General features: G+C 35.9%; 2 pseudogenes; both read left to right on the top strand.

Annotated features, from left to right (window-relative positions):
• Positions 1-12,687: 12,687 nt before the first annotated feature.
• Positions 12,688-22,323, top strand: LOC120133370 (annotated as a pseudogene).
• Positions 22,324-23,885: 1,562 nt separating this feature from the next.
• Positions 23,886-26,434, top strand: LOC120133371 (annotated as a pseudogene).
• Positions 26,435-26,689: the final 255 nt, after the last annotated feature.

Here is a 26,689-nt window from a genome sequence, read left to right as displayed (position 1 = left end):
TTTTTAATGAGATGACCTTTTTTTTTACATTTGTCCTTAAAGTATAAATCGTTATTTTATTTGCCTTAAGACTGTTAAACTCCGTAAAAAAACATGCGGATAAATTACATGTTTAATCACTCCATTATTTATGAGGTTTTGTTTGAGTTACCTAATTTTTTCTTCGAAATCATCATAAACTTAAGTTTTTATTACGTTTTGGTCACCCAATTTGATTTAATTTATTTTTAAAATATTTAATGTATAAGAATTCATTTATATTATATTTTTACTCGACACCTTTTTAATGACATATTAAATTGTATGTAATTAAAATTCATTAAATGAATATTAATTATTTATTTAAAATATCATAAACGAGAAAAAAAATTCACACCACATAGATTTTGAAGTAAATTGAATTCTTATAGATTTTATACATAGATATAAATGAATTCTTATACATTAAAAATTTTAAAAGTAAATTGAATCAAATTGAGTGACCAAAACGTAACAAAAACTTAAGTTTAATGATGATTTTGAAGAAAAAAAGGTTAGGTAACTTAAACAGAACCACATAGATAGGGAGTGACTAATATGTAATTTATCCACGTATTTTTTGACGGAGTTAATAGTTTGTGACAAATGAATTAACAATTTGTACTTTAGGGGAAAACGTCTCGAAAAATTTTAAGGGATAACTTTGTAAAAACATTATAGTTTACGGGGTAATAGTACATTTAAGCCTTTTCTATATTCAGTTTCTTCTTTTGGTAGCTTGTACTTTACATTTATCTTGCTTTATTTTTTTTACCATATTAATTGTTTTTTTTTTCTTTCACATTCTAAGATTTTCTTGATTAATCTAGATCGATCGTGTTGCACATCTAATTTTGATATGTAAATTTCTCAGTAGAGATTTTCTTCATACACAATACTCAAAATCAAAATATTTCTTAAACAATATCAATATATTTACTACTTGAACAATCTCGTTGATTACCATTCGATTGTTATTATTACAATTAATCTTTCTCGTTCAAACCACCGTAACGTGCGCTTTTGCTGGGGAGTTAAACCATCCTTGACTTCATATTTAGATTTGTCGAATCTGAGAATATAGGTTGGAGAAACCTTGACGCTAAATGTAATTCAAAGTTCTGGTCCGACTTTAATTTGGACTTGGATATATGCTTTTATTTTAATACACTTTCAACGCATGAAACTAAATACAAAAATATAAAATTCAATTATTATATGTATTGGTTAGTATACAAATAAAGGTTCTTCTGTATTAGCATAGAAATTAATTTAATTCTATATGGGTTTTATAAACAATAAATAATGTTATTTTTTTAAAATCTTATTATAAATATTTTAAATATATATATATATATATACACTTAAAAGCTATTTATTAACTGACAAATTAACTTAAGCTATTTATTAATTTTTAAATAATGTTATTTGACCTTTCATGCACCATAAATAAAACATAATCTACTAATTAACTGACAAATTAACTTAAGTTAATAAAGAATATTTTAAATTCATCTGAATTTAGATAGAATTAAAACAGCTAATCTAATGTTAGGGTTGAAAGGAAACGCACCGGTAGCATTGGATACGTGGAGAAATATATTATATTAGGTAACTTCAGCAATAAAAGGAATCATTATGATAGACTAACAAAGTAAAATGTTTAGAAAAATGCTAATATTCGTCCAGTTGAGTGCCTTTGACTTTACATGTCCTTTTCATTTCATATTTTTTTTATTTTTTTGGTGGGAGACTCTTCCATGAGTGTTACCCATCCAAACCAAAAGTGTTATTCTTTACAGAATAATAATAGTTATTGCTTTTACATATTATAAATTTTATAATGAAAATATTTCTATTTTATTTGTCTAATTATTTTCGATCAAGTGAAAATAATTTTATATTTTTTAGAAGTTCATAATTTAATTTTATTTCTTTTAATATAAAATTTATAATTTTATTTCACATTTAATAGGAAACTTTTACTTCATCCTTGACCGCATCACTAACAAATAAAATAGTAATGATTTCATAAAAAAGTTAAAGAGTAAATTTTTTATTGTCGTATTTTAAAAAGTACTGTAAAATATATGTTATGTTAATTAAAAATAATACTGAATAACGTCATAAAAAAGATACGTGAAAAAATAATTGTTTTATTACATATGCTGAAAAAAGTAAAAAAAAAACATGTAAATGACATTTTAAGGTTTTTTTATTAAAAATCAAAGTTTTTTTTATTAATAGGATAAGTAGAAGGTAGTATATGTTTAAAGATAACTTTTAACTATTTAATATTGAACATTCAAATCCATGACATTCATGGTACTCAAGCCCGATACCTCAAATAATAACAATAATTCTTTTACTACTAAAATCTTTTGATTCGTGCTAAAATTCAAAAAGTTAAAAGCTATTAATATCAGGGTCATTTCTCCATCGATTTTTAACTAAAATTTGAATAAATGTTATGATAATAATATATATTAATCTAATAATTGATCACGTAAATAGTATCTATAAAATTATTTAAAAAGATAACTCCTGATTAGGGCTGTAAATGAGACGAGACAGATCGCGAGTTACTCGAGATCGACTCGGTCAAGGCTCGATAAATATTCGGATCGAATGGACTCGAGCTCGACTCGAATTCTTAACAAGCCAAAACGAGCTATTTGATACTCGACTCGAAAAGCTCGTGAGCAGCTCGAAAATATAATATATAAAGATTTTATTTTTTAAAAAATAAATTATTTATAATATTAACATTTATGTGTTGATTTTTTAAAAGAAAATATAATAAGACTTTTATGTATTTAAGGTTCATGTTGAGTTTGAGTTTGAGGTTTTAATCTAGTTAAGTTTAAGATTTTTTTTTCATTTCGATCATTTTTGAGCTGCTCACGAGCTTAATTTCAGGATTTCGAGTTCGAGTCCAGCTCAACAATACTCGAGTTCGCTAGCTTGTTTACACCCTACTGATAATAAAAGCTTGCCATGTAGGTTGTACTTTTTCAGTATATGTGTTTTATGGGATGTGCATAATTGTTGTAACCGTCTGTATAATTGGTATTGCGGGTGGAGTACTTGAAAAGTCTTAAACTGCTCACAAAATTGTATGAGCTCATCCTACAATGAAATCAACCGGAATGAATTATAGTAATGCGAAAATCTTTGTTACCACATGCAAACCTCTAACTCTACAATCTTTTATATAAATGAATCTCTAGTTCCTTGATATTTCTTATAAGCAAATATACTATTCGTACGAATTTTCGAGGACACAAATGTAAGACTTACATAAATTTTTAGACATAGACTTATATAAATTTTTAGACATACATAGTACACCTTGCAAAAACCACTTGCCATCATCTACTATCATTACAAACATCTTTATACATCACCAACGACCACGTGTTGGCACACGCAATCTTCTAGTCTAAACCCTCACACCTTAGAACGTTTAATCAATACTAATGACACGACAACTCCAAACTGACACCTATCTAAGGCATTATAAATATCCATCCAATAGAAAGTAAGGAAGACAAACACACTTCTACACTACAAAACATATTAAAATCTCATAAGTTACCAAAATTATCCATGTATCACCTTATACGTTTGCTTATAATATTTAATCAATCAACAATTTTGGGTTAGCTGTTTGTTGTAATGAAATTGCACCTTGAATCCATGGTAGGTCTAAAAACTTTATTTGTTCTTGTTAATTTGATGTTCATAAAAGCTTTTTCCGTTGAACCAACTAGCTATGAATATGGCTTATAGTTACATGCAGCTATTCCACCATGTCATTGGATAATTCCCAACATGAATGCTGGTTCTTTTGTATTTCATTATAAGTCTCCGAGTCACAATGTTAATTTTAGGTTTGACGTGGGTTAAGTATCTTAATTGATTTTATCAGCTAAAAGAATACTTACCGAACTAATATTAGTGTATAATGAGTGAGATGATGGTTTACGATGATTAATATTGTGATTGATGATCTAAGGTTTATGGTTCATCTTTTCTAATATTGATATGGAGAGATGCAAGTTAGAGAAGGAAAAAAAGAGAGTAATGATCCCTGATTTTTCGTTTGTGTTATGTCATCTTTCGCATTTATATTTCATTTATCTTAGAAGTTGTGATTATCTTATAATTTGCTCGTAGATTGAATCCTATCATATTTATTTTATGGGATCTCTAGACCTAGGGATGGGAACAGGGTGGGGCGGGTCGGTTTTTTAACCGCCCATATTTTGACCCGAAAATATATAGCTTATATTCAATCCTTCCCATCAATTTTTAGCTTTTCTCCCATTCTAAACCACCCTGCTTTTATACTAAAATCTCAACACAATCCGAATATACTAATATTTTACAATGATTAACATAATATATTATATAATAATATATTTATAATCATTTATTATATTTTAAATATTTTAAATAATATATTTTATATTGTACTATATTTTTAACAATTAAAGAACATGTTTTAACATTTTAAAAATAAAAATTATGAAAATTTTAGATATATCCTATATATAAAAGAGAAAAACAATAATTTATATTAGATCAGATCAGTGATTTTTCATCTTAAACACAATCCCACCCTGAGACTATTTTTTATATTACGCGTCCCACCCCACCCCGCTTTCGAAACTTAAAAAACCACCCTTATAAGATCGAGTTGGATCAATTCACATCGAATTCGAATATTTTAACCATCCCTAATTAAACATCGAACAACTTAATGACAACATAAAAAATATAAGGGATTTCACCACTTCAAAAGTAGGTGTTTTTCCCGAAAAATCACCGGTGATGGTATATTTACCGTCTAACACCGATCAGATTATATTTCCCGATCTAACACCCGTAGCAGTAAAGCGCGCTCCCTGCCCCACGTTATATGCTGATTTGGCGCCACGTAGGGTATAGCGCCCCTCCTGTACCGCGCTATACGCTGACATGGCTTACACATGGGTATAGCGCGACCCCTGATCCGCATTATACCTATTTATCTAACACGTGGGATATAACGTGGTACAGGGCGCGCGCTATACCTTTAATTACCCCCATCCTCCCTATAAATACCCTCATCCTGTATTACTTTCATCACACCATATTCTCTCAAATTCTCTCAAATTCTCTCAAATACTCTCTCTATTTAAGGTATATTTTATAATATTTTTAATATTATGTATTTAATTTATTTAAGCATTTTTCTTTATTTAATATTTTACTAATATAATTTTTTTGCAGATATAATGGAAGGCGGTCTACTTCGTAGATGGAAATCATATATCTCGGCACTTTGCTGATACGATAACATTTAACATTTTAATTTAATTTAAATTATTTATAATAATTTATTGATTTATTTAATGCATGATTATTAGATTAAGAATTAATTTATGTAATTATTTAATTTTAGGAGAAGGACCGTGTATTAGATCCTTTTATTATGAATCTTAAGTTAGTGATACGTAGTTGTGTCTTGCCGTATTTAGTAGAGGCTAAATTTGGTTACATAGGTAGATATCAGGGTCACTGTAAGATAGAACCAGACCTTATTTCTGTCTTAGTATAGCGGTGGAGGCCGGAGACCCACACATTCCATCATCCGTGTGGAGAATGCACGATTACACTTGAGGATGTTGCTATGCACCTAGGGCTTCCTGTGGATGGAGATGTGATATCAGGGATCTCGCAGGGTTCCTGGACTACTTTGTGCCGGGATAATCTAGGACGTGTCCCGGAAAGTTTTATCGGAGGTAGGATACCGTTAAATTGGTTAGATGCCAATTTTCGGGAGTTGAGCGCAGACGCCTCTGAGGATGAAGTTAAGATGCATGCACGGGCATGTATACTGCAGTTGATAGAAGGGTTGCTGATGCCGGACAAATCGCGTAACCTAGTTCACTGCATGTGGTTGCGATATCTTAGCGACTTTCGTCTGGCTGAATCATTCAGTTGGGGCTCGGTAGTTTTGGCTTTGCTGTACAGGGAGATGTGTGGAGCCACTGACTACAAGCATAATGCTATCGACGGATGTCTCCTGTTGCTGCAGTCTTGGGCATGGTATTGATTGCCCTTTTATGTCCCGTTGTGAATAACCTATTCGTATTTTCATTACTTTTGTGGTAATTATAAAACTGATTTTGTATATTAATAATTTTATACAGCATAAAATAATTTTTTTCCTTGAATATGTGGTCTATTGATAGGAAAAATCATCAGGAGCTACCTGATGATTTAGAAAAAATTAGGGTGCTAATCGATCAGAAGGCTGACACACATGTATGAATTTTAATATTTGAAAATCGATTTTAGATTATAGTTATATAATTAGATTATAATTTTGATAAAAAATTATATAATATTTGTTTTAGTTTGAATGGGTGTCATATTGTACTGATGATGTGAGGGCGGTGATCCCACCTGAGTTGAGGGGCCCATCAGATGTTTGGATGGCGATTGTCCCTCTGATCTGTTATACGACCGTCGAGTGTCACTCTACTGATCGCGTGCTCTGGCAGTTTGGTTGTTTTCAACCAATTCCGGAAGCACCTCGCTATATGGACGAGTTTCATAGCTTAGATAGATGCGGCAAGACAGATACAGATTGGCTGGTGAGGTATCATGAGTGGGTCTTGTTGTGGGAGGATCGACATCGACGCCTTCCTCGTCGAGAGCCCATTTTTGATGACCTTTTGATGTTTACTGACAGTTATTATGAGTGGTTCAACAGTAACGGGAAACCGTTTCTACTTCCCTAGGATGCACGAAAGTAGACCTTTCTGCGACGTCGACAGAGACGTTCACCGACACAGCACAATCGTCCCCCGACTCGTGGACAGAGAGCAGGTGCTTCCGGTTTATCCTTAGCTGCACCAGCAGGACCTTCACAGCAGCCACCGCAGCCATTTATGATGCCGTAACCATATATGATGCCACCGCCTTTCCATTACCAGATGCCGCCTTCACCTGGTTTTATGACCCCGCCGCCATCATCGTAACAGATGACCCCTTATGGAGGCTATTATGGGTCTATGTTTACAGATCTAACTTGGGGTTCATATGATGGATATATGGCGGGTTCAGCCTCATCACTCATGGTCGTAGCATAGACACCTCCTGTACAGTTTTCACACTCAGCGATGTCTGGGTTTTATGAGTTTTCCCAGTTTTCGCAGGCCGGTGGGATAGTCAGTCATACACCTCTAGGGTTCTTATTCTATGGAGGTGCTTCATCGTCATCAGCTCCTCATCAACCTAATGTACCTGATCAGGACAATGACGACGACGACAGTGATGATGATGAAAGCGAGGAGTCAGAACCAGTGATACGAAGAAACCCTCATCGAGAACGACAACCACCGTCCTACAGAACACATTCACCTCGCAAGCATCGATAAATTTTTTTTATATATTTGTATTTACTTTATTTTGTTAAATTTGTTGGACTTTTTTTTAATGAATTTCATTTAATTTTGTTTATTACCATTTAATATCAGTTATTGTAATTTGGTTATCATTTACCATTTAATTCTTATTGTAAGTTTGTTGTATTTAAAATTATATTCAAATACTAAATTGTTATTAGTTTGATAAAATTTAATGATTGTGTTCATTTTTTTAATATTCATCAGCCATTATCGAATGAAATTAACTTGAAGTAAATGCAAATCAAAGTACAAGAATTATTATTTGATAAATAAATACATCATTTCCTCATCAATTGTTACTTGATGGCAACAGAAGTGGACATAATTTTCTAGTGTGTCCTGGGTTTCTACAATGCCCACATCTTCTGTCTTGTCTAGATCTTTCTCGAATATCCATATCGCAATGAATTCGATTGGATTTTGGATGACCACGCTCCCTCAATAAACTCAGAATTGGTACAATCGGAAGCCAATCTTGAACCTCATCAGGGTCTTTATCATTACCTATGGGGGAAACTCAAATTCGTATACCTTAAAAACTTCATATAGTATGTATATGAGATCCACAAAATGGTTATAGTCTTGACGTGTATGCGAGCAAGCTGCTATCACATGAGAGCATGGATACTTCAGAGCTTGAAAAAAGCCGCAGTCGCACGTTATGTCCCTTAGATTTACTCTTAGTGACACAACTTCAATCCCTTGAAGAGGTCGCGACAACTCTGTAACACGAAACATTTAATGCCTTCTAGAGAAGCTTGTTACAAACATTCCATTTGATGCAGTAATTTTTTTATGTAGATCTGCAACTAATATAGGGTGATAGACATTACCGCCTTGCATCCATGTTTGAGCTTGTCCCCCGAGACTTCGCAAAAAGTGCCCCCAAACGAAAATATGTAGTCTTTACCAAAGCCACTACTGGTAAGTGACGTGCACCCTTTAAAGTTGAATTGATTGCCTCTGCCAAGTTGGTCGTCATGTGTCCATATCGATATCCACGATCATATGCGTTCGTCTATATTTCTTTATCGATGAGGCTGATGTAATCGTATCCTTCCTCGCCCGTAAATCTTGAAGCATTGATTCAAACGTTTGAGGAAGTAGTTTGTAACCTGATCAAAAAATGTATAACTTACTAACTTGTTTTCTTTGCAAAATTAAAACGATTGAAAGAAAACAAACTACATCAGTTTCACTTACCCATGCACACAATTAATTGACGTTCATCATTCTTCTTGTACCTTCCATGATAGTTCGCAGCAATGTGTCGGAGACAATACCTATGTTGGACAAAGGGTGGTTGCCACATTGGACCCAAAGACTCCATTGCTGCTTTGATCCCAGCTCCGCGATCTGAAATGACCCATATGTTTTCCCTCGTGATAACTTGTGCATGTAAATTTCGGAGGAAAAAAGCCCAAGAATCTGTATCTTCTCCTTCGACAATAGCAAAAGCAACTGGAAGAATGTTGCGATTGCCATCTTGGACAACTGCCAATAATAAAACTTGCTTGTATTTTTCATACAAGAAAGTCCCGTCGATCTGGACCACATGCTTGCAGTATTTGGCATCATTAACGCACTGTGGGTAACTCCAAAAAACCCGGTAGAATTGACTTCGATCGTGAAGAACTCAATCATTATGGTATGCATAGGAGGTTTCGAAGTCTACAATTGTCCCAGGATTAAACGTCTGCACCAGCCTAAACCAACCTGGAAGTTCGTTGTAAGATGCATCCCAGTCGCCATGAAGTTTGACAATGGCATTTTGTTTTGCCAACCAAGCTTTTTTATAGGAGATAGTGTACCCATACTGCGATTGTATAACTGAAATCAACACTGCAACAGCTATATGAGAGCTTGTTTTTACCATGGGCATGATGGCTTGGCATATCATTTCAGAGTCCAAGTTGGGATGATCTTGGTTGATCCCTCCAACAATACATGTGTGAGGACCATTGTATACTGTTAGTTCCCATATGTTGTTTTTCCTCTTCATTTTCGATACGTGAACCATCCAATTGCATCCGTTTTCACGTCTGGCATAATAGCATACATTTTTCGGTCGTCGATCGATTGACTCTGGATTGAACAGAATTATAGATATTGTAATTTTTTATAGCCATAACCGCTTCTTCTTTGCTTGAAAACTCCATGCCTAAATATAACTCACCATTATTTATTGATGAGTAATATCCATAGTCACCGAGATGAGGCATATCAGCAAATTCTAGCCCGTACATTGCACCATAATCAGCTTCATACATGTGTGTAGGAGGGTCAGTATGTGCCACATTTCCTGGAACTTCATTATCATCGGAGTTGAATTGCGGTGATTCTGGGTGAATGAATAGTGCCGCATTTACCAGGCTCACGAAGCGGTTCTTCTGGTGGAGATGATGGTTCCTCCATGCTCTCCAAATTTAGGTCGAAGAATCTACTACTTGCACGCCTTCCCCTTGAACTGGAAGACATATCGACATTGAGATCGAAAAAAGCTCGCAGTCGAATGCCTCCCCTTGGAGCTTGAAGCCATCGTGTCAAATGGAAACTGCACAGATGGTTGCGTCGATGACATCTCCATATGGTCAAAGAAATTTGCAGATGAATGCCTTCCCCTTGAACTGGACGCGGTGTTGCCATACGGATTGTTCGTGGACCCATCTCGGTACATATCGTAAGGAGTTGCGGATGAATGTCTCCCCATTATGGCATTAAAATCATTACACATTATTGTAGTCGGGCTGTCAGCTTGATCAACTTGTTCAGCCAGCCCATAGTGGGTGCTTAAAGATTGACCCCGAACAACACGCACTTGAACAAAATGTGCATACATCTCAATAGCGGTGTCTGAATAATTACTTTGAGTTTCAACCATAATTTGAACATCATCATTGTTCGACAGTTCAAACGCTGTATAAGTTAATGACAACAATGATGTTGGAAATCTGTACTGCACGACGACATTCTTCTACTACTTCCAACATGAATCTTCCTCAAAATTTTCGTTATCAGCTTCTCAAGAGTTATGTTTCTCTTGAATGATATTTTAACACGCTCATTTGATACGAAAACAACGCCGGTTTCATCTTCTCGAATTTCACCATCATAATAAACAATAGCTGAAAGTTGCGCCATTCTTTGAGTTTAAAAGTGCGACAATATTATATCTGCAAAAAAAACTGAAACAAACCTGATTAAATAAATTATATATGAACGAAAATATAACACAATAAATTTTTTACATATCAACGTAAATAATTTAAATAATATAATTTTATATTATTACATGTACCACAAAACTATTTTGACGCATGCTCCTGCTTTTCAATTTTACAAAAACAAAAATTAATTGAAAATAATTAGTATACTATTTTTTCAAATAATCATAATAAACAATAAGTATAATAAAAAAAAATTTATAACAAAATTTATAACGAAAAATCGCACGAACTTCTAAATCAAATATGAGAAAATTACTAGAATTATTACTCGTTGACGGAATTGTTGTATTAATTTATAAGTTAGAGGACAGAGATGTGAGGAGATGTGAGAAACTTAACGGGGAGAGAAGGGTATTTATAACCATATAAGGCGCGGTACCTGCACCGCGCTATATGTAATTATTCAGATAAAGGTATAGCGCGAACCAGGGTCCGCGCTAAATATAATTCATACCCAGGTATAGCGCTGAGCAAGGGCAGCGCTATACCCTTACGTGGCGTATAGCGCGGATCAAGGGCTGCGCTATACCCACGTGTAAGCCATGTCAGCGTATAGCGCGGTACAGAGGGCGCGCTATACCCCACATGGCGTCAAATCTGTATATAGCACGGGACAGAGAACACGCTTTACTGCTACAGGTGTTAGATCGAGAAATATAATATGACCGGTGTTAGATCGATAAATATACCGGTCACCAGTGATTTTTCGGAAAAAACGCCTCAAAAGTATGATATGTCAGATCGTTCAAATTTATTTATTTAGAATTAGATATTTTTATATTCATCTAATATTTGCAAACATAGTTACGAATAATAAAATAATTTATCTATAAATATAATTTAATATACTCAAAATATAAAAGTATATTCATGAATAATAAATAAATATATTCATTATCTTTTTAGATATAAATAATTAAATTTAAATATTAATAATATATTGTAAAAGTACTTTTTAAATAATTTTATATAAATAACAACTTTATAAAACTAATTAATTAATTAATCAATTTGTTCATAAATATAAATGGATCAAATATACCTTTATTTAAATTCATCAGTCTAAAAAAACATTTTTAATTTAATGAAAATAAAAAAATATACAAATTATTCAAGAATAATTTATCAAATATTATGTTTATTACAATCCTGATAAAAAGTTAAATTCCACCGACAAATAAGACGTTGGATTTGAATTATTTTCTTTTTCAGAAATAATTAATTTTTATCAAAGATAATGAAAAGTTATTTATACTTTATATTGTTTTCCTTGTTAGAATCAATCAGTGTGTAGACGTGTTTACCCCTCTGACACCAACCTGAACCGCTTTGTCCCACAGCCAAACAATGTAAAAAAGTATTATTGCTTGCTTTAAAAAACAAAAGCGACCTCTCGCCTTAATATATCACGATAAATTCGTGATAAAAAACCTAGTGTTTTCACGTAATATGATAAAGTCGGTACTTTTCCCCCCATATATTCCCCCAAAATGGCAGGTTCCGTAAATTCGGAAAATCCCAGGGTCAAACTTCTTGGATTCCTCTCCCTAAGAGAAAAGCCTGTCGTTTCTTTGTGGGATCTGAAAATGGCAAATATAAATATCGCTTTCCTAGCTCCTTTTCCCTACTTCTCACCCCTACGGTTTCTCTGTTTATGACCGTACGATAAACATCGTACAAAAATACATTTATAATCGACGGTTTGGAAAGAAAACTAAAACATACGTAACCACAACTCATTATTTATTGTAGTAGAATAGCTGTCAGCTAGAAATTCAGCGCCGATAAACTCGACAAAGTGTAGCCGGCTAAGTGGACCTACAGAAAACTGGACGTATTAATAAGAGCAAGGAGTAATCAAAATAACTTGTTCATTTTTGAGAAGCTATCAATGATAAGCAGACCTATATATCACTTTCTTTAACCTGTCTCCTCTTTCCTATAAAAATCGCCATTTCTGCAAGCCTTTAGGTTGGGTCTTATATAAAGGATTATAATTTTATTTTTGTGAGAGAGAAATAGTTAAACTCTGACTGCTTTGGGTTCTTTAATGATTCATTTCTTTTGACCTCAAGAAAGAGGAAGCTTCTTCTGTCTATTTATTTTTGTCTGAAAACTCATCTTTTCAAAGAACAAGGTAAGTTCTTAACAAATCTCTTTGGTTTTGTTCCTGTATTTGTGTTTATGGAATCTGTTACTTTAAAGCCTTCAGTGTTTGATTTTAAACTTTTTATTTTTCTCTTTATTTTTATTTTTGGGAAAATTTTCATCTTGAGTATAAAGTCAGGCTCCCACCCCCTCCCCCTTAAAAGGAGTGTTCTTGTTGGAGAAGGTTAAATGATCTAGTTTCATGAAAATTTTCTAACTTTTGGGTTTAATTTTTATTTTATGATATTTTAAGGTGTTTTGAGCTGGTACCTTTTTGTATTTTTTTGGAATATTTTGCAGATCTAGTGTTTATATTTGGTGATTTTAATCTCATCGTTGCGAAGTTAAAACGGGAGGCTACGATGTCGTCTCTCAGTAGAGAGCTTGTGTTCTTGATCTTACAGTTTCTCGATGAGGAAAAGTTTAAAGAAACCGTCCACAAGTAAGCTTATTAGTCTTCTTACTTTTAAGGATTCATGATATTCAGTATTTTCTTTTGACTTGTAATTTAAAATGAAATGATTTCAGCTCTTTAATGCTTGTCTATTATTTTGATTTTTATAGGCTTGAACAGGAATCTGGGTTTTTCTTTAATATGAAGTATTTTGAGGATGAGGTGCAGAATGGAAACTGGGATGAGGTTGAGAAATACTTGTCTGGTTTCACCAAAGTAGATGACAATCGATATTCCATGAAAATCTTTTTTGAGATAAGAAAGCAGAAGTATCTTGAGGCATTGGATAAGTAAGCTTTCCTGTATTTCGAATTTTGATTTGTTTGAACGAAGTTTATGACGATTAACCAAAAACTTCCTTGTCAGAAGAATTTAGTGACAATTGGAATGTTTAAATGTTATTTAGGCACGACCTTTCCAAATCCGTGGAGATATTAGTAAAGGATTTGAAAGTTTTTGCTACATTTAATGAGGAACTTTTTAAGGAAATCACTCAGCTTTTGACGTTGGAGAATTTCAGGTTTGTACCTTGTGTTTAATTGTTCAAGTGTTTGATGTAATTATGTAAACAAATAACAGCGAATGTACTGAAGAACACATGACTTTCATAACAGGGAGAACGAACAGTTGTCAAAATATGGAGATACAAAGTCTGCTAGAGCAATCATGTTGGTTGAACTCAAGAAGCTTATTGAAGCAAATCCTTTATTCCGTGACAAATTGCAGTTCCCAAACCTTAGAAATTCGAGGCTTCGCACCCTCATTAATCAGAGGTAATTTTCTTTTGTGATATCTTTATCATCAGTCTGTTAGCTGCTTTGAAGAGATCTGGAGTTGGTAATTTTTCAATGTAGACTTATTTATGCAATGAACTCATATATATAACATGACATATCAGTTATGGGACAACTGATTCTTGTGCAATTACAGCTTGAATTGGCAGCATCAACTTTGTAAAAACCCCAGGTCAAACCCAGATATAAAAACTCTCTTTGTGGATCACTCATGTGGACAACCAAATGGTGCACGAGCACCATCTCCTGCAAGCAATCCACTTCTTGGAGGCTTACCAAAAGCTGGGGGCTTTCCTCCCCTAGGCGCTCATGGGGTGGGTATTCAGCTTAGATATTAGTGTAGAAGATCTCTTTCATCATCTATATTTTCTTAATGTTCTCAATTTACATCTTCAGCCTTTTCAACCTACGCCAGCACCAGTTCCAGCACCCCTTGCAGGTTGGATGTCAAACCCTTCAACTGTAACTCATCCAGTTGTTTCTGGTGGAGCTATTGGTCTTGGCCCTTCTTCAATACCAGGTAATTATTTCTTCCTCTTTGTTTCAAAAATATTTCTTCTGCTGTCACATCCTCCCTGGGCTTCTATTTATAATAATGTCAATCCTTCCTCTAGTTCCTTTTAACTTCAGGCATGTTTCATTGTGACTTATAGCTGCATTGAAGCATCCAAGGACTCCTACTAATCCTTCTGTTGACTACCCATCTGGGGACTCTGATCATGTTTCCAAAAGGACAAGGCCCATGGGGATTTCTGATGAGGTATTCTGGCTGTTGGCTTGAGCATCTGATGGTTACGGTCGCGTTTCTGTTTGCTAAAATTATTTTATTGATCTTTGCTTGCTTTGTGCAGGTAAGTCTTCCTGTCAATGTGCTGCCTGTAACATTTCCTGGTCATGGTCACAGTCAGACTTTCAATGCACCTGATGATCTGCCAAAGGCTGTTGCGAGAAATCTGAATCAGGGTTCATCTCCCATGAGCATGGATTTCCATCCTGTTCGACAGACTGTACTTCTAGGTCTGCTACACTTCCACCGTTTCTTATTTATAGTTGCATTTCTGTTTCTGTTTTTGGTCAGCTGGTGGCTTTATCTTGGGTAATGGAATTCTGAGTTTTCTGCATACAATGAATCAGTTGGTACCAATGTTGGAGACATAGCTTTGTGGGAAGTTGGCTCTCAAGAACGGCTTGTTTCTAAGAACTTTAAAGTTTGGGATCTTACTGCTTGTTCGATGTCTCTTCAGGTTTGTGCCTTCAGGTGTTGTTTAATGCACTTGCTAATTAGACATACTAAACACAATTTTCCCCTTGAATTCAGGCTGCTTTAGTCAAAGATCCTGCTGTCTCTGTAAATCGTGTGATTTGGAGCCCTGATGGTTCTTTATTTGGTGAGATTGAATTCATTAGAATTAGTCAATATTTAATCTGCTAGCACCTTTGTGTATATTTATAGGTAGTATGGGAACATCGATTGACATGTTATACCTGTTTGTGAAACAGGAGCTGCTTATTCACGGCACATTGTGCAAATATTCTTATCATGGCGGTGAGGAGGTTCGGCAGCATCTGGAGGTATATATTTGTTATCTTTGATTCTTTTTAATCTTCTTGCTGAGTTGTCATTGCCTCATCGAAATTGATATTCTGAAATTTGTATTCTAGATTGATGCTCATGATGGTGGAGTAAACGATCTTGCATTTTCTCATCCAAATAAGCAACTTTGTGTGATAACTTGTGGTGATGACAAGACAATTAAGGTTTGTTCATCATTTTATGTGGTCGGTTGTCATTCTAGGAGAAAACTTGCTTGACCTCACCATTTTCATGTTTTAATTTTAGGTATGGGATGCCACCAGTGGTACAAGGCAGTATACCTTTGAAGGACATGAGGCCCCTGTTTATTCTGTTTGCCCTCACTATAAAGAGAACATTCAGGTAAAGATACTTGCCTTAAATGTCTTACACTTTTCACCTTTGTACTATGGGCTTGTGTCTATGCCCATTCCTTTTAAGTGCCTTCTTTTGACTCTTTTTTGTCCTTAGTTTATCTTTTCAACAGCGGTTGATGGAAAAATAAAGGCATGGCTGTATGATAATATGGGATCACGGGTTGACTATGAAGCTCCTGGCAGATGGTGCACAACCATGGCTTACAGTGCTGATGGTACCAGGTTAGTTTGCTTGCACCATAACTCATATAGATCATCTGCTAATTGTCAAGAACTATTGGGATAAAGGTAGTTTTGTTTCATTTTCCAATTGACATTTTCCGGTGGCTGAATACTATAGGCTCTTTTCTTGCGGCACCAGTAAAGAAGGGGAGTCATTTATTGTAGAATGGAATGAAAGTGAAGGGGCTGTGAAGAGGAGCTACCAAGGATTCCGCAAACGTTCTCTAGGTGTTGTGCAATTTGACACCACTAAGAATAGGTATTGGTTGCTGGTGATGATTTCTCTATCAAATTCTGGGATATGGACAATGATCAACCTTTGACCAGTATTGATGCTGATGGAGTTCTTCCAGTAAGTTCATTTATGTTCAGTTAAGTTTTGTACCATCTTGAAGATGGTGGGTTCTTATTTTTTCTTTCTTAATTCCTAGGCAAGCCCTCGTATTCGCTTTAACAAGGATGGCTCTCTCTTGGCTGTTTCTGCCAAAGATAATGGGATTAAGGTTTTGGCGAATTCAGATGGTATGCGGTTGCTTCGCACTTTGGAGAATCTTTCTTATGATGCCTCAAGAACATCTGAAGCCCCGAAGGTTGTATTGTTACCTCATTTAATTTCACTAGTGGAATAAAATTTACTATACTAGTTCAATATGTTAAACTAAATCTTCTCTGTTGATGTGTTGTTTTCTTCAGCCTAAAATAAATCCTATCTCAGCTGCAGCAGCAGCTGCCGCTACTAGTGCGGGACTTAAAGACAGAAGTACCTCCACGGTTGCCATTGCTGGAATGGTCAGTGGGACAGAATGTTACGATCATGTCGTAATTGTTTTCTTCAGCCTACAATAAATCCTATCTCCCCTTTTTCTTCTTCATTATCAATTTTTTTATGTCAGAAGCACTTCAACGCCAATTTATGTTATGATCATGTCATAATTGTTTCTCCTTTGAGTCGTTGAGCTTGGATGAATGGTTTCATAGTTCATGTTTTTAAGCCTTTTTCAGAATGGAGATTCTAGGAGTTTGGGGGATGTGAAACCCAGAAAAACAGAAGAATCGAGTGATAAATCAAAGATTTGGAAGCTCACTGAAATCAATGAACCATCTGAGTGTCGATCCTTGAGGCTTCCTGAAAACTTGAGGGTGAACAAGGTATGTAGATTTTCACATACTTTTGTGCTTCACTGATTTTCTAACATGCTGGCAGGACTACTCTACCATATTTGTTTGTCCTGTGTTGTAATTTTTCCCCACTTTTTCTGTATTTTGGCCAATTTGGTGATATTTTATGCTTCTGCTGCATCGACTTTTGTTTTCCATTCATCCATTGCCCAATTTGGTGGCAAAATGCACCATGTTTGGAACTCATACACTGTTGTTCACCAGTTTATATTTCCAATAGTTTTCCCTATAAAAATTATCCCTTGCGAAACTATCCTTATAATTTTTATAACGATTTGGAACATGAAATTGAAATCCATCTTGATTCATCTCCGTTTTTGGGCCCCATCTTATCAGCTTTCTCTGTGACGATTGCAGATATCAAGGTTAATCTTCACGAATTCAGGTAATGCTATCTTGGCATTGGCATCGAATGCTATTCACTTGCTTTGGAAGTGGCAGCGAAGTGAACGTAATTCAAATGGCAAGGTACGAGGATTGTCAAAATGGTTTCACTCCTTATTTTGCCAACATTTTTTTTAGTAAAAGAATACTTTGAAGTGAGTACGTGACTTGTACTATAATTCTATATTGTTGCTTCATTTTCTAGGCAACTGCCAGTGTATCACCTCAGTTGTGGCAACCGTCAAGTGGCATTCTTATGACAAATGATGTTGCTGATACAAATCCCGAAGAGGCTGTACCCTGTTTTGCTTTATCCAAGAATGATTCTTATGTAATGTCCGCATCTGGAGGAAAGATTTCCTTGTTTAATATGATGACATTTAAGGTAATTCATGGATGCTGGAATACCTTTTTTTCCTTCTATTTTTCTCCATCTGTCAATGATTTGAATAAGCATATGACTTTTTTTTAATGGACACTTGCAGACAATGGCAACTTTCATGCCGCCACCACCACCAGCAACTTTTCTTGCATTCCATCCACAAGATAATAATATTATTGCTATAGGCATGGGCGATTCAACAATTCAAATATATAATGTCCGTGTGGATGAGGTATGATTCATCTTGTGGAGAATTATTTATGCAACTCTTTTTTAAAGATGCAGCATTAATTATTTCCAGTTTGCATCATCCAGGTGAAGAGTAAACTTAAAGGCCACTCCAAAAGAATTTCTGGCCTCGCCTTCTCTCATGTATTGAATGTGCTTGTCTCATCAGGAGCAGACTCTCAGGTATTCCAAAAGAATAACAAAGTCTCACCTGCTTCTTTGAATAAGAAGCTTAGCTAATTAATCAATCTTCGTAGAAGTTTAAGTAATTATCATCAACGAAAACTTTGCTTTTGGTTCATTGATCATGTTACCATTTTCGCCAGATTTGTGTATGGAACACTGATGGATGGGAAAAGCAGAAGGCTAGATTCCTGCAGATTCCAGCTGGGAGGACGCCAACAACACTGTCTGACACACGCGTCCAATTCCATCAAGATCAGACACATTTTCTTGTTGTACATGAGACTCAGCTTGCCATATTTGAAACGACAAAGCTAGAATGTGTGAAGCAGGTACCACTTCATCATTGTTTGACTCTTCAAGGAACAACATTATTTGTGTTCTAACAATATTTTTCTCTGATTTAGTGGGTTCCACCACAATCTTCTGTTGTGATAACTCATGCGACATTCTCATGTGATAGCCAACTTGTATACGCCAGCTTTATGGATGCAACTGTTTCTGTGTTCACTGCTGCAAATCTGAGACTACGTTGTCGAATAAATCCTTCTGCTTATCTTCCTGCTAGTGTCAGGTATTTTCCCTACTTAACTCAGGTGCTTATTGTTTTTTTCATCCATCATTTCATCTCATCTCAACCATCACCGCCCGCCATCTTTATACATCGCGTTTGCCGTCTACTGTACAACGTCTGCCGTCTACAGTCCGACTTCCGCCGTCCGCCGCCACATTCCGTCATCCGTTCGCCGCCATTTTTACCCAGAAAGATCGTTTCCTCACTCTGATTTCATTTTTGAGATTAGATTTACGAGAAAATAATCCATTCGGCGCAGATCTAAACGCCGTCCTTCACCGACTTTCGCCTCCGGCCGTCGTAGGTTCACCGTCATATCACCGGGCTCGTCGTACAATCGCGATCTATTCCCATCTATCCTAGCGTCGCTGCCTTTCTCCGTTTTTCTGCCTTTGACCGGCTAAGATCCGACAGTCGGACTCTCTTCATCATTTCCGTCCTTCTCTTCTTCGCCGGCATCACATATTTCACGATCCCGTTTTATTCTGACGGTTTCGTTGAAGTCACAGCATTTTTTCGCCGGACTAGCGGCCGAGATTTCTTGTCAGGTCACTGGGTTTTCATTATATGGAGGGTGTTGGAATCGATCCTTGTCACCAGCAGAGACCATCGGTCCATGCTCCTCCACCATCCGCAGCATCATCTTCTCCAATATCTCATCATTCTCATCAAGACAAGGTTCGTACTATCTCATTTCGGGTATGCCTGAAGATGTCAAAGAGAGAGAGCTGCAAAATTTGTTGAGATGGCTCCCTGGTTATGAAGTCTCGCAAGTGAGCTATAAGGGTGAAAAGCCTAAGGCTTTTGCTCTTTTCTCTAATGTCAAATTTGCAGTTGCTGCCAAGGTTGCCCTTCAGGAGATGGTTTTTGATATCAAGTTGAAGTCTTTTTTGCATATTGAGATGGCAAAGAAGAATCTGGTTGTTAAAAGAGGAATAGGTAGAGAATATTATCCTGTTCCTCCTGTTTTGCCAGTGTCAGCTCCAGTAGCGTTTCCAAGTTTTCATGTGCCTGATAATTCTGAGGGTTGTGTTGAAAAGTCTGCTGCAAATATTGACATCGGATTGTCTTCTTCTCTTGGAGGGAGACAAAATACAGGAAAGAATTCTTTAGTTCGGGTATCTCCCGCTCTTCCTATCGTTGATATTGAAGACGGAACCAAGGAGAGCGACATGAAAGGCCTCTCCTTTGAAAAGTTTCCTGAAGTTTCGAGGAGGAGAAGAAATGGGTTCCAAAATTTGTCGATGGATGGTCATCCAAGAATCGGAAATGGGGTCATAAATGGTTGTTTCACGATTTTTATCGAAAACCTTCCAGAGACAATCCATTGGAAGAGACTTGGGTCTATTTTGGCACACATGGTCAAGTTATTGATGCCTTCATTCCTAAAAAAAAAACTCGAAAGGGGTTCGTTTTGGGTTTATTCGCTATCCAACAATTGAAGAAACCAGGATAGCGATATCTAAGATGAATGATAATTATATTTACGGTTGCAAAGTTAGAGTCTCTCTGGCTAAATATAAACCCCGACAGTCTTTCTGGAGGAAGGCCTCGACAGTTCATAGTAAGTCTAGGAGAGATGTTACTCCGAGGAATAAACTCTTTAAAGTTGAGGGCGTAGTGGACGATGATAAACTACAAGTGTTGAGCAATTGTCTTGTGGGATGGTGCAAGAATTTTATTAAAATTGGTAATCTTGCTAACCAAATACAAGCAAAAGGATTAGCTGGTTTCACGCTGATGAGAGCTGCTGGTAATGTAATTCTCATGGTTTTTAAAGACTCTGATTCGATGAGAAGCGTGAAGGATGATAAGTTAGAGATGCTTGCAGAATGGTTTTCCAGAGTGGAAACTTGGTCAGAGAGCCTATTGGTGGAGTGCAGGCGCGTGTGGTTGGTTTGCGAAGGTATCCCTTTTCATGCTTGGAATTGGGATACTTTCAAAAACATCGCAACTAAGTGGGGCAAGTTAATAGCAATTGACAACAGTTGTGAGTTTCCATCGTCCTTTGATAGGGCTAAAATTCAAATACTCACAAATGATAAAGGGAGAATTGATGAGTTGTTGGAGTTGAAGGTCGGTGATAGTTCATTCAATGTCTTGGTGCATGATGTTGATCCTTCCTTCAAACCTAATTCTTGGGTCCCTGAAGATTGCGATATTTCATTTGATCTTATTCCTCCTATTGGATTGTGATGTTTCGACAACAATATTCAGAGGTGTTTTCTAGTTTGGGGTTGTAATTGTTGGTTTTTATTTGGCTATGTTATCTTATATCTTGAGGTGTTTTTTAGAGATAGGGTTTGTCTTAGGTCGTTTTGTTTGAAGATGTAAGATTTCTAGGTTTTTGGTTTGTAATGGCATATATTCCCGTATGAGGGATCGATGTTACCAATTGTACTTGTTTACTATTTAATAAAATATTAGGTACTCTTTTCTCCCTTCCAATGTTCTTCAACATACTCCTAAGTATGTGGAAGAATACAAAGGGAGTTTTTAATGAGACCTCCAACTTCTATCAAAAAAAAATTAGATAGATAATTGCTTATTATTACTTTTCTTGAAGCTCACATTTTGGGTACACATGCACACTTTGATGCAACAGAATTAGTGCATTGTAGTTTTAAACTACAAAAAAAACTTTTAATGTTTTAGGAGTATGCATATATATTCTAACTGCATGCTCCTTTCTCTTGTTTTGACGTCTTTTCCTTGTGTCACTGACAATGTAATTCATGTTCTACATCCCCTTCTGTGATGACCATTCGTATTCAAACATCTTCTTTTCCTCTGTCACAGTTCCAATGTTCACCCACTTGTAATTGCTGCACATCCGTCTGAACCAAATGAATTTGCATTGGGACTCTCAGATGGTGGGGTTCATGTCTTTGAGCCCCTTGAATCTGAAAACAAATGGGGTGTGCCTCCGCCAGCTGAAAACGGGTCGTCCAGCAGTATGGCAGCAACACCTTCAGTCGGAGCTCCAGGATCAGAACAAACCCAGCAATGATGAAATGGCTGACAGAGCACAAGTTTCTTTTAAATGCTTGGCTTGCATGTCCATCCTAAATTTAGGTATGCTTTTCCGTGTGTCTAATTCGTTGAGAACGCTCCTGATAAAAGAGACTTAACAAACTACTTGATCCAGCACTCGGGTCATTCACCTTTTGAATTAGAACTGAATTCTGGTCATTGTAACATTTGATGGTGCTAGTTGGAGAGAAGCAGCTGGATAAACCCATTTGGTTTTCCTGGTTTCTGAACCAAAAGGCAGCAGTGCCCACCGATAATATGCTAGTTAGACATCCTGTTGAATTTATACCATGATTCCATTACGAAAAATATTTTTGAGTTCTAAATTTCTCTCTATAACATATCAATCTATCGTTGAACCTTGATTTACGATTTGATATTCCGGTTGTTTTCTTGCTGCATTCTTCCGATGTACTCATTCATATATTTTCTACTTCTGAAATTTGCAGCTCGGCAATCAAGAATTATGATTTGAGAACAACATGCAAAGTTGTAGATTTAACTTACTTTGTTAGATACAATCTAAGGTAAATGGCATAGTAGAGTATTTAATAGATTTAAGTGTTGTCCTTTTTGAAGGGTAAAAATTCTTCAAGCCTTTCATACAGTTGTTCTAGCCTTTTGTTTTGTTTTTCTTTTCCGTCACAGTGTTCTTTGTATGTACGCATTTACATGTTTCAAAAACCGGCTTTCTCCGTTTGTTATCATCAAGTTTATCTGATTGACCTAATCATCGTCCGTTTACTTTTCTGGGTCCTTTGGGTTGCAGATGGCAAGATTCAAACTTATCGGATGCTACCTCTTGGAGGTGGTTGCATGAACTAACTAAGCTAAACTTTGTCGGAAATATAGTTTGTTTTCGACGTGCACCATTTTCAGACTCACAAGTTAGATTCTGATAACATTTTGCTGAAAAAGGAATGATGATGGTTCAGTTTAATTAAAACAAGTATCAAATTGTATAAATAAACCTATTATTGTAAAAAAGGAAAATCGTATTATATAAATTCACTTTATATTTATAGTACATGTTTTATATTAAAAGAGCAAATTATAATTGAAGTGTTTTATTTTAGTAAACGAATAAAAACGAAAAAATACAATAAATAAGATTTATATAAAAATATCAAACGCTTCATGATAATTCATTGCAAGAAATTGTTTGCCCCCGGAGGCAAAAGTTTTATAGAAATACATAAATTATCATGTATTTTGCATTATTTTTCAGTTTTTAAATATGTGGTATTAAAATGGCGTATATCAGAAATGATTAGATTATAACAGTTGTGAATCCATCTAAAATAGACGGGCTCTGAGATTTGAGAAGTGAGTTGTAAGTTGAAACCCGGCCAGCCCAATTGGACTACACACTAATCCTATACCCTTCATTGAACTTTCCCTTCTCTTTCTCAATTCAACACCGCGATTTTGCGACACCCACGCGCCGTTTCCGCCTGCTCTACCTACAAGGTACAAAGGTGATCATGCCCAACGCTAGTTTTGATTTTCTTTCTTCCTTCCTTTCTCCTGCTTATCGCCTGTATTTTAATGCACAGAAAGATTTAGGGTTTTATGCTTTATTAGTTCGGGAATTGGTTTTTTAAATCATAATTTAGGGGTTTCTTGGGTGATACAGAAAATTAGAAATGGAGGAAGATGATGATTACGTTGAGTAATTCAGGTTGCAAAACGCCGAGCTATGGAAGCTCAGAAAATCCTACAAAGAAAGGGCAAGGTTTCTGCACTGGAAGATGAAGCTGAAAAATCCCGTGTTGCTGAAGTGAAACCTAGTTTACTTATAAAAACAACTAAACATAAAACGGAGCAACCTGAGGTCAGTCAAATGGAACAAATTGTACAACAAGAGAGAGATGATTAAACATTTATCCGACAGGAAAACAATTATGTCAGTTCGCTAGTTGGCTAAAGGTATTACTTATACAGAACCCTTGATGACTGGTTGGAAACCACCTTTGCATATTCGAAGGATGTCTCGAAAAGATAGTGATTTCATTCGAAAGCAATGGCATATTATTGTTGACGGGGAGGAGATTCCTCCTATTAAGAATTTTAAGGATATGAAGTTTCCGGATTCAATATTAAAGAAGTTAAAGGCAAAGGAAATTGTGCAGCCAACTCCAATTCAAGTCCAAGGCCTGCCTGTCATTTGTCTGGAAGAGATATGATTGGGATTGCCTTTACAGGATCAAGGAAAACACTTGTATTTGTGCTTCCATTGGTAATGATTGCATTACAGGAGGAGATGATGATGCCAATTCTTCCAGGAGAAGGCCCTTTTGGGTTGATTGTCCGTCCTTCTTGGGAGCTTGCTAGCAGACATATGAAGTGGTGGAGCAATTTTTGGTACCTATGCGGGAAAATGGGTATCCAGAACTCAGGCCATTGCTTTGTATTGGTGGTGTATACATGAGGTCTCAGTTGGATGTTGTGAAGAAAGGGGTTCATATTGTTGTTGCTACTCCTGGGAGATTGAAGGATATGCTTGCCAAAAAGAAGATGAATTTAGACAATTGCAGGTGTGACTCTTAATGCATTGCTTTTAGTAACACCATTTTCAATCAGCTAATATGCTACATTTTGTCTTATTATCATCAAATATAACATGTGTTTGAATTTAGTTGGTTATGGTAGCTTAAGCTGATAGTATATGGCATAGGCGGATATCAGGAGTTGGATGCTAAAATTTATAGAGGTTTGGTGGGGGCCATGCTACTTTTGTTTTGCCAGTTAGTTTGTTTTCACTTGTTTAACTACATTTCTTTATTTTTGCCAATATGTAGTGCTATTTGGGTATTTGTTTCTGATGAAAATAAGTAGCGTTCCTTGAACTGGTCAAATTTTCTTGCCTTTATTTTCAAAGGTGTTGGATGGTGCCGATACTGTTCCCAGATTTGTTAATTTCTTAAAGTTGCATTTTTTTGGGAAAAGACTGTTCTGTCTTTTGGTTTTCTTTGTTATTAATCTTGTTCAGTTTTCTCTATGTACTTAGGCTATTTCGTAATTCTAGGTGCTTGTGAGTTTTCTATACTTGATTTCAAAGATAACAAATGTTTGAATCTGTTACAGCAAGCTGTCTTACCTCAAAACATAATTACATATATGCAGTTTTGAATTGAACTTTTTTCCTTCTAGATAAGTAATGATACTCAAAGCAATTGCTTATGTTCTGTAGGTATTTGACATTGGATGAAGCAGATAGGCTAGTGAATTTAGGCTTTGAAGTTGACATCTGAGAAGTGTTCGACCATTTTAAAGCTCAGAGGCAAACCCTTTTGTTCTCTTCTACCATGCCTACCAAAATTCAAAACTTTGCCAGAAGTGCTTTAGTCAAGCCAGTTACTGTTAATGTTGGCAGAGCAGGAGCTGCAAATCTTGATGTGATTCAGGAGGTTATGTGAAGCAAGAGGCGAAGATCGTCTACTTCCTTGAATGCCTACAGAAGACGCCTCCACCTGTTTTAATATTTTGTGAGAATAAGGCTGATGTGGATGACATTCATGAATATCTCCTACTGAAAGGAGTTTAAGCTGTGGCAATTCATGGAGGCAAGGACCAAGAAGAGAGAGAGTACGCCATTTCATCCTTTAAAGCCGGCAAGAAAGATGTCTTAGTTGCAACTGATGTTGCATCAAAGGGTTTGGATTTTCCTGATATTCAACATGTGATCAATTATGATATGCCTGCGGAAATTGAAAACTATGTCCACAGAATAGGACGAACAGGAAGATGTGGTAAAACAGGAATTGCAACCACATTTATAAACAAAAATCAAAGTGAGACAACCCTGCTTGATTTGAAACACCTACTGCAAGAAGCCAAAAAGAGGATTCCTCCTGTCTTAGCTGAGCTAAGTGATCCAATGGAAGATGTAGATGCAATCACCAGTGCAAGTGGTGTAAAGGGGTGTGCTTTTTGTGGTGGATTGGGGCATCGTATCCGGGATTGCCCCAAGTTAGAGCATCAGAAAAGCATGGCTATTGCAAATTCTAGAAGGGATTATTTTGGTTCTGGTGATTACAGAGGAGAAATTTGAGTTATGCTTGTAAGTACTCTGAATTTGTTTTGGTTTGTATCAAATATAGAGGAGGCTCCTTTACATCTTGGGTTGTTGTGCCTTAATGCAACTTTTGTTTCTTTGACACGAATTAATGCAAAGTTCAACAATGAGGAAAAATAGAATCATGTATCATCTTGTTTGTTTTGGGAAACTTCGCTGCAGTTTGTTTTGTCCTTTTTAAAGATTTGTATTTTGCTTGTTCTCCAATATGCTGAATAATGATCTGTGAATCGAAATTTAAAATGGGCTTTAGCGCAAGTGATAAAAATGAGGTGAAATTGTGGGGGAAATCTTAAGTTCAAGTCATTGTTACTTCCGACAGTTTCTCAAGCTAGCATTCAAACTTTGGAAGACCTTCAGGATGTAACTTAA

The sequence above is a fragment of the Hibiscus syriacus genome, unplaced genomic scaffold (assembly GCF_006381635.1).
Source record: "Hibiscus syriacus cultivar Baekdansim isolate YM2019G1 unplaced genomic scaffold, ASM638163v2 tig00110579_pilon, whole genome shotgun sequence".
In the NCBI taxonomy this organism is placed as follows: Eukaryota; Viridiplantae; Streptophyta; class Magnoliopsida; order Malvales; family Malvaceae; genus Hibiscus; species Hibiscus syriacus.
This window is presented reverse-complemented; position numbering and strand designations above follow the sequence as displayed.